This window comes from Triturus cristatus, chromosome 10 (genome assembly GCF_964204655.1).
Source record: "Triturus cristatus chromosome 10, aTriCri1.1, whole genome shotgun sequence".
NCBI classification, from domain to species: domain Eukaryota; kingdom Metazoa; phylum Chordata; class Amphibia; order Caudata; family Salamandridae; genus Triturus; species Triturus cristatus.
The window spans coordinates 1,215,692,029-1,215,706,833 of NC_140593.1; the positions used below are offsets into that span (position 1 = coordinate 1,215,692,029).

At 47.8% G+C, this 14,805-nt stretch overlaps 1 protein-coding gene across 6 annotated transcripts in view; it reads right to left on the bottom strand.

Moving 5' to 3' along the window:
• LOC146797097 (uncharacterized) overlaps positions 1-14,805 on the bottom strand; it is a 679,272-nt gene that overhangs the window by 260,763 nt on the left and 403,704 nt on the right. The window lies entirely within an intron of this gene.

Sequence of the window (14,805 nt, forward strand, 5' to 3'; positions counted from 1 at the left end):
TGATTTTAGGTGAATATTTTAAAGTTTAGAAACTCCACACTTCGAAGAAATTTCAAGAGGAACCAGTCAATGTTTCCCTATGGAAGAAAAGTGAGGTATCGGCTTTTGGGTAAGTACTCGACTGGCAGAGTTAAGGTTCTGGGCATAGACTCAGGGGTCTCCCAGGGTCAGGTAAGTATAGTTGTTGCAACCTCAGCGGCACAGGGGCAGCCGGGTGCAGAGTGAGTTAGGCCCAATGTTATCCTTTGAAAGGCAGGGGGCCCTTGGTTGGTGGCTGCTGACTAGCAGGCCACGCGGCTGTGGGAGCTGGGCTCCTGGTCACTTGCTCAGGGCAAATGGGGAAGTAGATAGGAGTAGAAGTTGCACTGCCAGGGCCACTCTGGCAGCTGGGTGCAGGGTGCTTTTGAGCCCTCGGGCGCTCAATGGATTGCTATGGAAAAGCTCAAGGACGAACAAAGGCTGCAAGCTCGGGGATGAAGATTCTTCAGGTGCCACCACCACATCGAGAGGTAAGTTGGGCAGTTGGAGGATAGGTAGGTACCCAGGAGTCAGGCACAGGGGGCCGCAGGGCGCCGGTGCAGGGGTGCCTTTTGGTGTCGGGAAATCTTACCCTCTGTTGATCACGGTTGGGGGGTCCCTAGTTCTGAGGCTGCAGGAGTTGTCAGGTGCGTCGAGGTGGGTCCTTGGGTGCCAGATTCGGGGTCACAGTCGCCGGGGGACGTCCTCGGGGTCTTTGTCCACTCTGGCACAAGCCAGGCTTGGCGGGTGCAGAGTGTGCAGTGTGCACGGTTCCGGGCTGATGCCAGGGGTTAGATACTTGCTTTGAGCAGAGCCACTGCTTGTGGGAGTCCCAGGTGCTCAGAGTCACAAGATAGCCAGGTCCTCCGGGGTTTGTGAGGTTGCTGGCCACAGGAGGTGCCGGGATTTAGCAGGAGCAGGTTCGAGGGTAGACAGGCCGGTAGGGCTGGGGCAAAAGCAGTTGGTGTCTTCCTCTTCTTAGCAGCTGCACGGTAGGTCTTCTTTCTTCTTGATCTTCTTTGCTGGTTTAGAATCTGGAATCTAAGGAAGGAAGGTTCAGGGTGCTCCTAAATACTAAATTTAGGGGCGTTACAGGTAGGTAAAGGGCAGGGACCACTGGGTCCATGTCCTGGGGTGGGTACACCCCCTATCCTGCCACTCTCCTGTGGGAGGGGGGCAGTGGCCTAGTCCTGACTGGGTAGGGCTCCCCATCTTCAAGATGGCGACGGCCCGGAGATGTGCTTCACCTCGCCTCCCCCACCTGAAGGGTGGTGTTGACAGGGCTGGCACATCCCCTGTCCTTACTTGGAGTTTCCGGACAGTCTTCCCGCCAGAGTGGGGGTCAGAACCGGTGGGGGCCATTTGATAAGTATAGCAAGTGGCCTGGAGAAGCTCACAAAGGCGGCATGCCTTTGAAGCTTCCCCCTGCCCATCCTGGGGGAGGAGACCTAGCACCTCACCCAGGATGTGCATTGTTGCAGGCACAGGAGAGCGGGGGCTCCCCACCCAGGGGTCCAGCAACATGTCTGCTGTGTGGCAGCCTACGCAGCCTCTCAGACAAGATGTGGATTGTACGTTAGGTTTCAGGGGGCATCTCTAAGATGCCCTCTGTAGTGCTTTGTACATTAAATCCCACACTGATTTGATTTGATTTTTGTATTTGTAGAGCGCACGAATGCCCGAAGGCGTCTTGGCGCTGAAGTTGGATGCAGGGAGATTCTGCGAGAATGATTAGCAGGGGTATAGCCATGTCTTGATGGCCTTTCTAAAGGCGAAGAGTGTAGGGCTGTTTTTTATGTTGATAGGTAGGAGGTTCCATAGCTTAGTTGTCCTCAGCAGAAAACTTCTTCCTCCCCATCTGTTCTGCCTGAATTTGGGTACTTGGACGAGTTTAGTGTTGGAGGATCTGAGACTTCTGCCTGGGACATACCATTGGAATTGAGTTCTCAGGAAATGTGAACCTGAGCCGTGAAGTGCCCTATAAGCCAGGCACAAGGATTTAAATTGTATCCTTTTGTCCACGGGGAGCCAGTGTAAGTCCTTTAATTTATTAGACACTGATTCAGATCTAGGGATGTCCAGCACCAATCTTGCTGCCGCATTCTGGAGGCGTTGCAGTTTGGTAAGGTATTGAGTTTGGATACCTGTGTATAAGGCATTGCCATAATCCAGTGTAGACAAGGCGAGCGCTGTAACCACAGTTTTCCGTGAGTCCAGAGGAATAAATGGGCATATTCTTCTGATCAATTTCAAAGTATGCCATATGGAGGATGACACCTTCTTTATCTGGGAATTAAAAGTCAGTTTATCATCGAAGATGAATCCGAGATTTTTGACTTTCCCCACTGGGAGAGGGCAGTCGCCCAGAGTGTCAAGCCACCAGTCGGGGGACCAGAGGTCGGCCATAGTACCTAGCAGCATGATCTCGGTTTTTTCACCATTTAACTTTAAGCAGTTGCATCGCATCCAATGGTTAACTTGAGTCATGCAGTTCCTAAAGCGGTCTATTGATTCCTCTATATCGCCAGATACTGATACCACTATTTGAGTGTCATCGGCGTATGAGACTGGAGTGAAGCCGAAGTTTCTAATGACTGAGGCCAAAGGGGCAACATAAATGTTAAAGAGAGTGGGGTTAAGCGCCGAACCCTGAGGAACCCCACATGGTGTCACAAAAGGGTTGGAAGTGTGTTCTCCCAAGGTGACTGTGAATGATCTGTCTCTCAGAAAGGACGCCATCAACTGGCGAGCAGAATCTTGAATCCCTAGTTCGTCCAGGCGTGCCAGGAGGATATCGTGATTCACGGTGTCGAAGGCCGCCGATAGATCTAACAAGATCAAGGCGGCCTTCCCTCCTGCGTCCAAAGCATTCCTGAGACCTTCCGCTGCCATCACCAATGCTGTCTCAGTGCCGTGATGTTCTCTGAACCCATATTGTGAGTTATCTAGATAATTTCTGGAGATTATGAGATCCTTCAGTTGTTGATTAGGCAACTTCTCCAATACCTTTGCTGGGAATGGTATTCTGGAGATTGGCCTATAGCTGCTGAGGTCTTTAGGGTCCAAGGTACTTTTTTTTAGTAAGGGGGTGACTGCTGCAATTTTCCAGGCATCCGGAAAGACTCCTGAATGGATTATTTCTGAGAACAGGACGTGTAGCTGCTCACTGAGTATGTCTGGAAATAAGTGCATTATTTTTGGCGGGCAAGGATCCGTTGGGTTGCCGGATCTGATGGTTTTTACCACCTGGTGTATTTGTTCTACTGTAGGGAGCGTGAAACGGAAGCCTGTTTTTAGATTTGATGTCTCACGTTCTGGGTTAAGGTAGTTATTTGAACTTGTAATGGAGTGGTTCGTTTTGAATGGTTCAAATACTTTGGCAACTTTGTCCACAAAGAACTTTCCTAAGTTGTTGCAGAACTCAGTGCTGCCTTCCAATTGATTTGTGGGTGAGGGACCTGCTAATTTTTTGATTGTCGCGAAGAGTTCCTTACTGGAGTTCATCGTCTCTTTGATTTTGCTGGTGAGATAATTAGACTTTTCCCTGATCACAAGTTTTTTGTAGTCAGTTAATGTTTGGGCATAGTCATTTTTAAAGTTTAGATCGTAGTTAGCTCTCCATTTTCTCTCGGCCCTCCTACATGTTTGTTTCTGTGCCCTGAGTTTTCCAGAGAACCAAGGTTCTGAAGGCTTTTTCCGTTTTGGAACAAAGCGTTTAGTAGGGACTGCCAGTTTTACCGCTGTCTTTATCCAAGAGGAGATCCTGTCGGCTAGCTGATTACTGTTGGGCACTGACTCAGGTCTGGTCCTAGTGAGTGTCTCCTGTAGCAGCTGTGTGTTAATTTTTGCCCAGTCTTGGTATGTAACTGGCCTCTGGCCTTTGGATACGCCAGGCTGTACCTGACTAATGGTGATAGTAAATAGGATGGCTTTATGATCTGACCATGTAACGGGTAAAATCTCCGTAATTTTAAAGTTAGAGTTGGAGGAGAAAATCCCATCCAGTGTGTGTCCTGCCACATGGGTACCTTGATTAACGATCTGGTCCAGGGAGAGTCCAGACATTGCATCGAGCAATTCAGCAGTATTGGTGTCCGTAACTTTTTCAAGAGGGTAGTAAAAATCCGCTAGGATTGTGAAGTCTGATCCTTGCAGACTTGATTCTAGAATTGGGCTTAAGATTGATAACAGAGGGGCCCTTGCCTTGGGAGGTCTATACAGTAAAAGGCCTCTGAATGTGTAGTTCTTTGAAAGTGTAATTTGAAATAGAAGCATTTCACACTCAGAGGAGTTACCCACAATCGAGCTGTGGACGTGCAGTTCCTCTCTACATAGAATGGCAAGCCCTCCCCCCCTTCTCCCTATTCTGTCAGCTCTGGTGGCAGTATACCCTGGTGGTAATGCTAAAGCAATATCTGGGTCGGATGCTCCATCAGCCCATGTCTCCGTGATAAAAGCCACATCCAGGTGGTGTGTATCCAGCAGTTCAGCGATCTCTGTGTTGTGTTTTATCAAGGATCTTGCATTTATTAGTACTGCCCTGAAAACCGCAACCCTCGGTTTGTTATTTGCGGTGTTAATCTGTGGCTCAAATTTGCCTATTCTCGTGAAATGAAAGGGCATTTTGCAACAGTCACATTGTTTGACTTCGTCCATGGGGTTTAGACGTTTGCAGTGGTGGTTACCAGCTGGGTTATCCAGCTTTAGTAGCTCTTTGTATGTATATACTATTCATCCAGGTATCCTATCATCAGTTCCAGGGGTTCCGGCCCTAGGCTCGGTACAGGCGCGGACGGGCGCACACGGGCTTGCCTTTGGCGCGCCTTCGCCTCAGCATGTTGTTAAATAGGCTCTTTGTGCCTGAACACTAGCCCGCTCACCAGCCGGAAGCCCAAGTGAACCGGAAGTGAGGAATTCTGAGTCCCAGTAGTCACCCTCCGTGCAATCGGCACTTGCCGCGACGGACCGGGGTGCTGGGCGAGGTCACAGGTAAATCCACAGTATTGCTTGGAAATTTCGCACCTCCACTCTTTAATTCCCACTATTTAAAAATATAGTATTACAAGGTTAAAAGCGATAGTGCAACAATTTTTAAAAGTTACTTTAAAAAGGTAGCGCGCAGTCTGCAGTATCAACCGCATCCCTTGCATCACTGGCATCAGTGCGGGTTTAATGTTTAATGTGCTGAGAAGTTTGATACCAAACTTCTCAGTCTTCAGTGTTGCCATTATGGTGCTGTGAAGTTCGTGTTTGACGAGCTCCCAGCACCATATACTCTTAAATGGCAGCACTGCACTTACAGTGCCCAGGAATGGACCTGGGTACTGAAGGGGCACAGGGCTCATGCTCCTGTGCTCACACTACTGTCATAGGGCACCCAGCTAGAGGGGTGGCTGATGTATGCCAGGGCAGTGTAGGTTGTGGGCATGGCACACAGGGATGTGTGCCATGTCGACTCTTTATTTTGTCTTGGACCCAGACACTCAGCCTGCAAGGGCAGTGTGTTTGTGTTAGGGTACAGGGCCACTAAGGGTGGCACAATAAGTGCTGCAGCCCTTAGAGGCCTTCCCTGGTCACAAGGCCCTGGGTACCTAGGGTACCACTTACCAGGGGCTGACATGTGGCCAGGGTTTGTCAATTTGTGTTTTAGGTTTTAGGGAATACCATAGGCCCTGGGCACCTGATTGGCAGGAGTCCAGGGCACACTCAGTCAAAGTACATTCAGCAATTCAGTAAAAAGTGGGGGCATACCATGCAAGAAAGATGGCACTTTCTCACAAAACCCAAGCAACAAAGACAGATGCCTAAAGGAGGATTCTTCTTCCTGCCCTTTTAGACTGTAAAGAAGACAAAGACTTGTTTCGCAATCATGCTAAATTTATACGAAAAATTCCTCTTCAGTGCCCAACCTGGTCCCATTAGATAGATAGACTCCGGTCTCTTTTTTTAGAGTAAATAGACGTAATAATTGTTCCTCTTCTGCCTTCTTAGGCCCAATCAATATACAATGTATGTCCCTGAATACTCAGAAATGTGGCTTCTATCTCTGTTGTCCATGTAGATTGAAAACATGCGGAGTCAACAGTCTGTTTCCTGCAACATATTGCCTATTACTTTATGACATTTTATTTCCCAGGTCACCTGTACCAACCAGTGTCTTATCACCTTCACTGTCTTGGGAGTGTTTAGTGATTTAATTTGGCTTATTTGGATGTGTGGGCCAACGTGCTTCTCCTCTCCATACCCTTTGTAAAAAGTGAGACAGTTTTGTACAAATACTGCTCTTAAAGATGATCTGCCATGTTTGTTGTAAGTGAGATTAAAACATCACTTATCTGTGGTTCTACTTTAGTGATGATTTGTGTAAATACTGACACCCTTTAATCAGCCATGTAACACATATGTCGTATTCGATCATATCACTTGTTATGAGGGAAGGAAAATGCTACTTACCAGTATGCATCTGTTCTTGGCATGTAGAGCTGCAGATCCACACACTGAGCATAGATCGCCATCAGGTGTTGGGACCGGATATGTGCACTTGTTTTTGTCTTGGAAAAGTCTTTGGAAGTCACAGGATAGGCGACTCCTCCTTTGGATCATAGTGCGCATGGGCATCGGCTCCATCCTCAGATTGGTTTTTACCAGCAGGGAAATAATGGAGTTTTGTAAGAAACAGAAAAGATGCCCATGTATGCTGTATCTAAATAAGATAATACTGGAACAGATAAAGGTAGCCGAGGAGGCGGGTGGGTGTGTGTGGATCTGCAGCTCTACATGCCAAGAACAGATGCATACTGGTAAGTAGCATTTTCTGTTCGAGGCATATGAGCTGCAGATCACACACTGAGCATAGATTGTATAGCAGTACCCGCTTCTAGCGGCGACCACCAGTATCTGTTGCAGTAGTTTAAAATAGTGTTTTGAGTACAGCCTGGCCCACACTAGCTTGTTGTTTTGTTTGCACATCTACACAATAGTGTTTTGTGAATGTGTGCGGTGTAGACCCTGTGGCTGCTTTGCAGATGTCATCTAGGGGAATGTTCCCTAAAAATGCCATTGAAGCCCCTATCTTTCGGGCTCTAGGAGGAACAGATAAGGTGCGTTTAGCATTGAGATAGCAAATCTGTATGCGTTTGACAATCCACCTTGCTATGCCAGATTTCGATATGGGGTTGCCTTTATGTGGTGGTGAGAAGGACACGAAAAGTTGTTTGGTCTTACGAAAAGGTTTTGTTCTTTCAATGTAATAAAGCAGTGCTCTTTTAACATCTAGAGTGTGAAGAGCTCTTTCTGCAACTGTCTGTGGTTATGAGAAGAATACGGGCAACTCCACAGACTGGTTGAGGTGGAAGGGAGAAATAACTTTAGGGAGGGATTTTGGATTGGTTCTGAGAACAACTTTATTATGATGGAGTTGTAAGAACGGTTCTTGAATAGTTGGTGCTTATAGCTCACTGACTCTTCTAAGGGAAGTAATGGCTACTAGGAAAGCAACTTTCCATGTTAGAATCTGTAGTTCACATTTGTGCAGAGGTTCAAAAGGAGGACGCATTAGTCTTGTGAGGACAATGTTTAAGCTCCATACAGGGGAGGGGGGTACCCTGGGGGGAATTATTCTTTTCAGGCCTTCCATAAATGCTTGGCAGGTATCCTGAAGAGTGATAAGTGTTGTCTATTTTGTAAATAGGCTGCTATGGCAGCGAGGTGTAATCTAATAGATGTGTAGGCTAAGTTACACATTTGGAGATGCAGTAGGTAAGCTATGATGTGTTGAATTGACACATCTAAAGGATTGATGGTGTTGTTGTGGCAATATATCACAAAACGTTTCCACTTGGCTGCATAGCAGGCTCTAGTGGTGGGGCTTCTCTGATAACATTCATACAGTCAAGGGGAAGGTTAAGAGAACCGAACTCTAAGACCACAGGAGCCAGATCACTAGGTTGAGGTGTGCTGGGTCCGGGTGTCTGATCTCTCCATGGTTCTGGGTTAAGAGGCGTGGGGAGAGGTGTAGTTTTTTGGGGCGGGACTAGAGACAGTTCCAGTAATGTGGTGTATCACGGTTGTCTGGTCCATGTTGGAGCAACTAGGATGAGGGTCACTGAATGTTGCTGCAGTTTGCACACCACCAGTGGGATGAGTGGGAGAGGTGGAAAAGCGTACGCAAATCTGCCTGACCAACTCATCCATATCGCATTGCCTTTAGACAATGGGTGTGGATATCTGGCGGCGAAGTTTGGGCATTTGGCGTTTTTGTGTGTGGCGAAGAGGTCTATCTCTGGCTTCCCCCACAACTGGAAAAAGGGTTGAATAACTTGTGGATGAAGTTCCCACTCGTGAATCTGTTGCGTTTGACGACTTAACAGATTGGCGATGCTGTTCTGGACTCCTGGAACATGTTGGGCTAGAAGAAAAATGTTTTAAGGAATAGCCCATCTCCAGATTCTTTGCGCTAGTTGGGAGAGCTGTAGGGAATGTGTCCCGCCCGGTTTGTTTCTGTATGTAGTACATGGCTGTCATGTTGTCAGTGCGGACTAGGACAGCTTTGTCTGATATTTGCTTTTGGAATGCCTCTGGGCCAGAAAAATCGCTAGTAACTTCAGGTGATTGTTGTGGAGTAACTTTTGTTGTGGAGTCCACCTGCCCTGCATGGTGTGATGTAATAGATGGGCTCACCAGTCGGAGAGTGATGCGTCCGCTGTTAACACAAACTGTGGAACCGGCTCGAGGAACGGTCACCCTATGGAAAGGTTTTTGGTGCTCCGCCACTGCAGAGAGCGATGAGTGCGGCCGTCCACCAACACCAGATCTGTTAGCTGGCCTTGAGCTTGGTTCCACTGACGTGCTAAGCACTCCTGCAGAGGACGCATTTGGAGTCTTGTGTGAGGTACAATGAATATGCAAGAGGCCATCATCCCTATGAGCTGCATGAACACTCCAGCTGGAAGAGAGTGTTGCGGCTGAAATTTAGTTAGGAGTCTCTGCATGCTTGCTATCCTGGCTGAACTGGGGTATGTAAGTGCTTTGAGGTGCCTATTGTGGCATGGAGGTACTGTTGTAAGTGTGACAGTTGTAGGTGAGACTTTGCGTGGTTTACTGTGAACCCTAAGTCGTGGAGTAGCTGGATTGTTGCGAGAGTGTGACGTACACACTGATTGTAGGAGTTGGCTTTTATGAGCCAATCATCCAAATATGGGAAGACGTGAATGTGCTGTCTTCTCAGGTAAGCTGCAACTACCGCCAGACACTTGGTGAATACTCTGGGTGCTGTGGTGACTCCGAAAGGGAGTACCTTGACTTGGTAGTGCTGACCTTCCACTACATACCTGAGCTATTTTCTGTGAGAGGTGTGAGAGGGAATATGAAAGTAGGCGTCCTTAAGATCTAGATTAGCAAGGAAGTCGCCTTGTGAAAGGAGAGGAAGGACTTGTTGAAGCGTGACCATGTGAAAGTGGTCTGAGTGTATGTACAGATTTAGGGGTCTAGGATAGGTCTCAGAGATCCGTCCTTCTTTGGGATGAGGAAATACAGGGAGTAGCCCCCTGTGTTTTGCTGATGCAGGGGGACTGGTTCTACTGCATGTTTTTGTAGGAGGGAGATTACCTCGTTTTAGCAGTGATAAATGTTGTAATGACATTGGATGCTGTCTGGGTGGTGTGGTTGGGGGAGTTGAGGCGAGTCCAGACAGTAACCTGTTTGAACGATTTGCCTCACCCACCTGTCTGTGGTGATGGTGTTCCAGACAGGAAGGAACTGTACTAATCTTCCCTCGACAGGTGTGGGATGGTCCGGGGGGAGTGGAGGGAACTCATTGGGTAAGGGTGGAGGCAGAGCAGGTGTTGTTAGTTTTGCCTCTACCTTTGTTATTATTGCCTCTGTAGCCTCCTCTCTGATAACCCTTGGTGAATGTGGTTTGGGTGGGAGTCTTGTAAGAGGTGGAGGGGTTGTCTGAGGAATAGCCTCTGGAGTTGCGTCTGTAAGAGGAGCGACGAAAGGAGCGTCTGGTAGCTTGCGATTGCAAGGCACCCATTGATTTAGCCGTGTCAGTGTCTTTTTTCATCTTCTCGAGAGATGAATCCACGGTAGGTCCGAACAAGTGTTCCTGGTCAAAAGACTGGTTGAGAATGGAAGTTTGTACTTCAGGTTTAAAACCCGAAATGCGTAGCCAAGCGTGTCTACGCAGGAGGACACTTGTGTTTATGGCTCAGGAGGCGGTGTCTGCCACGTCTAGAGCGCAGCGAATGGAGGTGTTAGTGATGAGCTTACCCTCTTGTATGAGGTCGTTAGCCCCGTTTCTATATTTGTCAGGCAGGTGTTGCAATAGGGTCTCTAGCTGGTCATAGTGCGCCCTATCATACCTATCTAACAAGGCTTGAGTGTTGGTGATACGCCATATGTTAGCTGCTTGAGACGCTGTGCGTTTACCGGAATCGTCCAAGAGTTTGGACTCTTTTTCGGGAGGTGGAACATTCCCTGACGTTTGAGAGTCAGCCCTTTTTCTGGCGTTGGAGACTACTAACGAATGCAACGGAATATGGCCTTTAATATATGCTGGGTCTGCTGGGGCAGCTTTATATTTCTTTTCCATCCTTGGGTTGATAAACCTAGCCCTAACAGGGTCTTTAAACACTTCAGGTGCATGTTTAATTACCCCTTTCAGCATGGGTAGAATGGAGGTGGTCTTTTGTGAGATATCAAAAGTATCCATTAAAAAATCCTCATCCACGGGGTCTGTGTGTAATTAACCCCGTGGTACTGTGCAGCTCTTCTGAACGAGCTGGTTGAAGCCCATGGTATCCTCTGGAGGGGAAGGTCTAGAGGGATAGATGTCATCCTGTGGCACGTTAGGGACATCTGGTGTATTGTAATCATCCCATGGGTATGAGGTGGACTAGGATCCCCTAGTGGCTCATCATTTGCACCCTCCCCTGTGTCATCAGAAGTGTCATCATCGTCCACTGGTGGAGGAGATGGTGTAGGAGAGTGGTGTGGTGGAGGAGGAGGTGGAGAAGGGATCCTGAGAGGAGATGTCGCAATGTCCCTCTTTTTTGGTGCTGGAGCCGGTGTAGGCGAGTCCAGTGGTCTCTTTTTAGAACTCAGAATCAGTTGACCAGTCTTTGGATCTTTAAGAAGAGTCTTTTGGGTGGGATCCGGTTTAAAAAGCTCTTCTGTGGGAGGCATGTCCTTCGGTGCTGATTTTTTCGGTTCCGAATGCTTGCGCGGCACCGACTGTAGAGCGGTTTTGTGCTCTTTGGGCTTGGAACCGTGAGGTTTTGAGGTGTCTGTAGGGGCCTGCGGAACCGGTTGTTTTTTCGGTTCCGAATGCTTTTTCGGCTCCGAAGTTTGAGAGTCTGTAGTCTTCGATAGTGGCTTTTTGGTCGGTTCCGATGGTTTCTTCGGAGTCGAGGGATTGGTGCCGGTAGGTTTGGGTGCCGAGTGCGTTGATGCGGAGGCAGTAGTGGGCACCGAGGAGGAGGACGGTGTCTTCTTTTTCAGTGCCAGGGTCTGAGTTTCGTTACCGACGGCAGGCTGACTCGATCCCGAGTGGCCTGAAGGCTTTGTTGTTGGATTCTTGGCCGGGCCTGGAGGCGGGGCGTGAAAAGTACTTTCTCGGCGTGCACCTGGGCCCGAAGGTGAATGGGTGACGAAGCCTTTTTCGGTGGTGGGGGGAGGGGGTCGGGGTCGACTGCAGTACTTACGACCCGTTGTCCAGGAGTGATGTCTTCGATGTCGGAGTCTGCTTCGGAGGTGCTGACGAGGCCTTCTTCGACCCGCTCCTGTTCTGGTACATCGACGCCCTCTTGGAAGATGTCGTCGGGAATAAAAGTTGACGAGCGAGCTATTGTTCTTCGAGCTCGACGATCCCGAATGGTCTTGTTGGAGCGGAAAGAGGCACAAGCTGGACAGACTCTGGCCTCGTGCTCCGGTGAAAGGCAGAGGTTACACACCTCATGCAGATCTGTGTGTGGGAGTTTCGACCCATATTGAGGAAACTTCTTGAATGGAGTCCTTTCCATGAGCCAGATGTAGAGGCCCAGGTAGGCCCGAAAGCCTTCGTCGACGACCAGAATCGAGGACTTCGAAGTTGGTGAGATGCACGAGGATCGGTGATCGAAAACAATACCGCAGAAAAGGGTGAAGGATTGCGCATCGAAAGTGGGATCGGTAACGGTACTGAGCTGGAGCGCGATAAACACATCCGAGCCCGATGGCGGAAAAAAACAATCTGAGGATGGAGCCGATGCCCATGCGCACTATGATCCAAAGGAGGAGTCACCTATCCCGTGACTCCCAAAGACTTTTCCAAGACAAAAACAAGTGCACACATCCGGGCCCAACACCAGATGGCGATCTATGCTCAGTGTGTGATCTGAGGCTCATACGCCTCGAACCTGAAATTAAATTTTTTCTGAGGGCACCATTTGAGCCTATTCCAATTGTGTTCTTTCAATTTAAAAACAGATAGAAAAGAGATGCTGTTATTTGATGAAATCCCTTAAATTAGTATAGGTTTGTATAGAAATAATTAACCCATGGAATCCCCCTGTGTTTTTGCTTATCTGCACAGAGTCCTATGGGGTATTGGGTTGCATTAATTTTTAATATTATCCTACTGCAAGCATAAGTTACTTACCTGTTATCCTAGTTCTCTTCCAGGGGTATCCTCATCAAAGTCATAAGCACTTGAATATTCCCGCCCGTGTGCGGGGACCCCGGAAAATATATACAAATTATATATGAAAACATATCTATACAGCTCTATATATATATATACCTAGAATTTTTTTTATGTATTTTTTAAACAATCAATGCAGCCTTCCAGACATATTAGGCTAAGCAATGCGGTGAGATCTTGTCTTTGCACATACACAATCAAATCAGGAAGACCAAAAGACACTTGAACTGCTTTTAATGAGCAGCAGAAAAGTAGTCCTGCAAAGAGAAAGGCAGGCATTGTTAGCCCATGGGCTGCATTGTAACTTCAATAGCATAGAAACTGATAGCAAATGTACAAACTCAAAAAACTGGCACCGTGCCTTTAAGGCAGCCATGACCCCTAGCTTCCCATCATGCCTCAGGGGTGACAGGTCAGTTGTTCTTTGCGGAGACCCGGAGGTCAGGGCACAAAGAGATGACAAATTTATAATTTGCCCGAGGAGGTGGATGGGTTGCCTATGACTTTGATGAGGATACCCCTGGAAGAGAACTAGGATTACAGGTAAGTAACTTATCCTTCTCTTCCAGGAGATCCTCATCAATAGTCATAAGCACTTGAATAGAGTAGCAAGCCCATCGCCTCTTCCTGCAGGCAAATGAGTACCATATGTGACAGTAACATCTAAGAATCAATTCAAATGACTTTAGCCTTGAAATAAATTCCTCAAGGAGGCTTGGCCTACTTAAGTATCTGCTCTGGAATCAGAGTCGAGGCAATAGTGTCTTGTGAAAGTGTGTACCGATTTCCAAGAGGCTGCCTTGCAGATCTCAGCCATCGGTACATTGTGTAGAAAAGCCACTGTAGCCACTTTCTCCCAAGTGGAATGCGCTTTGGGAGAAGCCAGAAGGGGTTTATTTGCCAATAGATAAGCCAGCTTGATGCAAGACACTATCCATCTGGAAATGGAACGCTTGGAGGCTGGGAAACCTGTTCTGATGGCACCATATTTTAAAAATAACTGATCAGACTTTCTAATGGTCTTGGATTTATCCAAGTAGAATTTCTAAACTCTTTTAAGGTCTAGGGAATGGAGAGACCTTTCCGCTGGCGTAGATGGATTGGGAAAAAAAGAAGGCAGTGAGATAGTTTGATTGACATGAAAATCCGACACCACCTTCGGAAGGAAAGAGGGGTGTGTCCTTAAAACCACTCTGTTGTGGTGGAAAACCGTGTACGGTTCTTTGGAACAGAGCGCCTGAATCTTGCTTACTCTACGAGGTGAAGTAATCGCCACCAAAAAGGCAGCTTTCCATGTAAGATGCTGAAGGTTCGCCTTATGAATAGGTTCAAAAGGGGGGCCCATCCGTTTGGAAAGAACTAGATTCGAGGCCTGACAGGGGGGGAACACTTTCTTTAAACCCTGCAGGAAATCCTTAACCACCTGGAGTTGAAATAAATAAGGTTGATTTGGAGCCTTTCTGTAGGCCGTAATGGCAGCCAAGTGCACGTTAATGGAATTAACTTTAGACCTGATTTGGCCAAATGTAGGAGATAATGTAAAATTACCTCCTCTTGACCCTTACTAGGCTGAAAACCATTACGTATGCACCACAAATACAATCTTTTCCATTTAAAAGAAAATGAATGTCTTGTGGAAGGCCTTTTGGATTCCCTCAAAATGTTCATACAGTCCTGAGGGAGATTTAATTGGCTAAACTGGAGGACTTCAGGAGCCATGCTGCCAAGTTCAGCAAGGGAAGGTTGGGATGATGAATCCTCCCGTTCATTTTGGACAGAAGATCCGGTTTGCACGGAAGCCTCCTGTGTGGACACTCCGAGAGGTGTAGCAGGTCTGGCTACCACCACTGCCGTGGCCAGTCTGGGGCTATCAGTCATTCTAATCCGGGAGAGTGTGAGTTTGGCTATTACTTTCGAGATGAGAGGAAGAGGCGGAAAAACATAAACAAAGGTTCCTGACCAGTCGATCAAAAGGGCATTCCTTATCGATCCTCGGCGGTAAAAACATGACGTGAAGGCATAGTATTTTTGTTGTTTGACTTGTCCGCAAAGAGGTCGGCGGTTGGAGGACCCCATAGTAGAAAAATGTCCGCCACCACTTCGTCTTT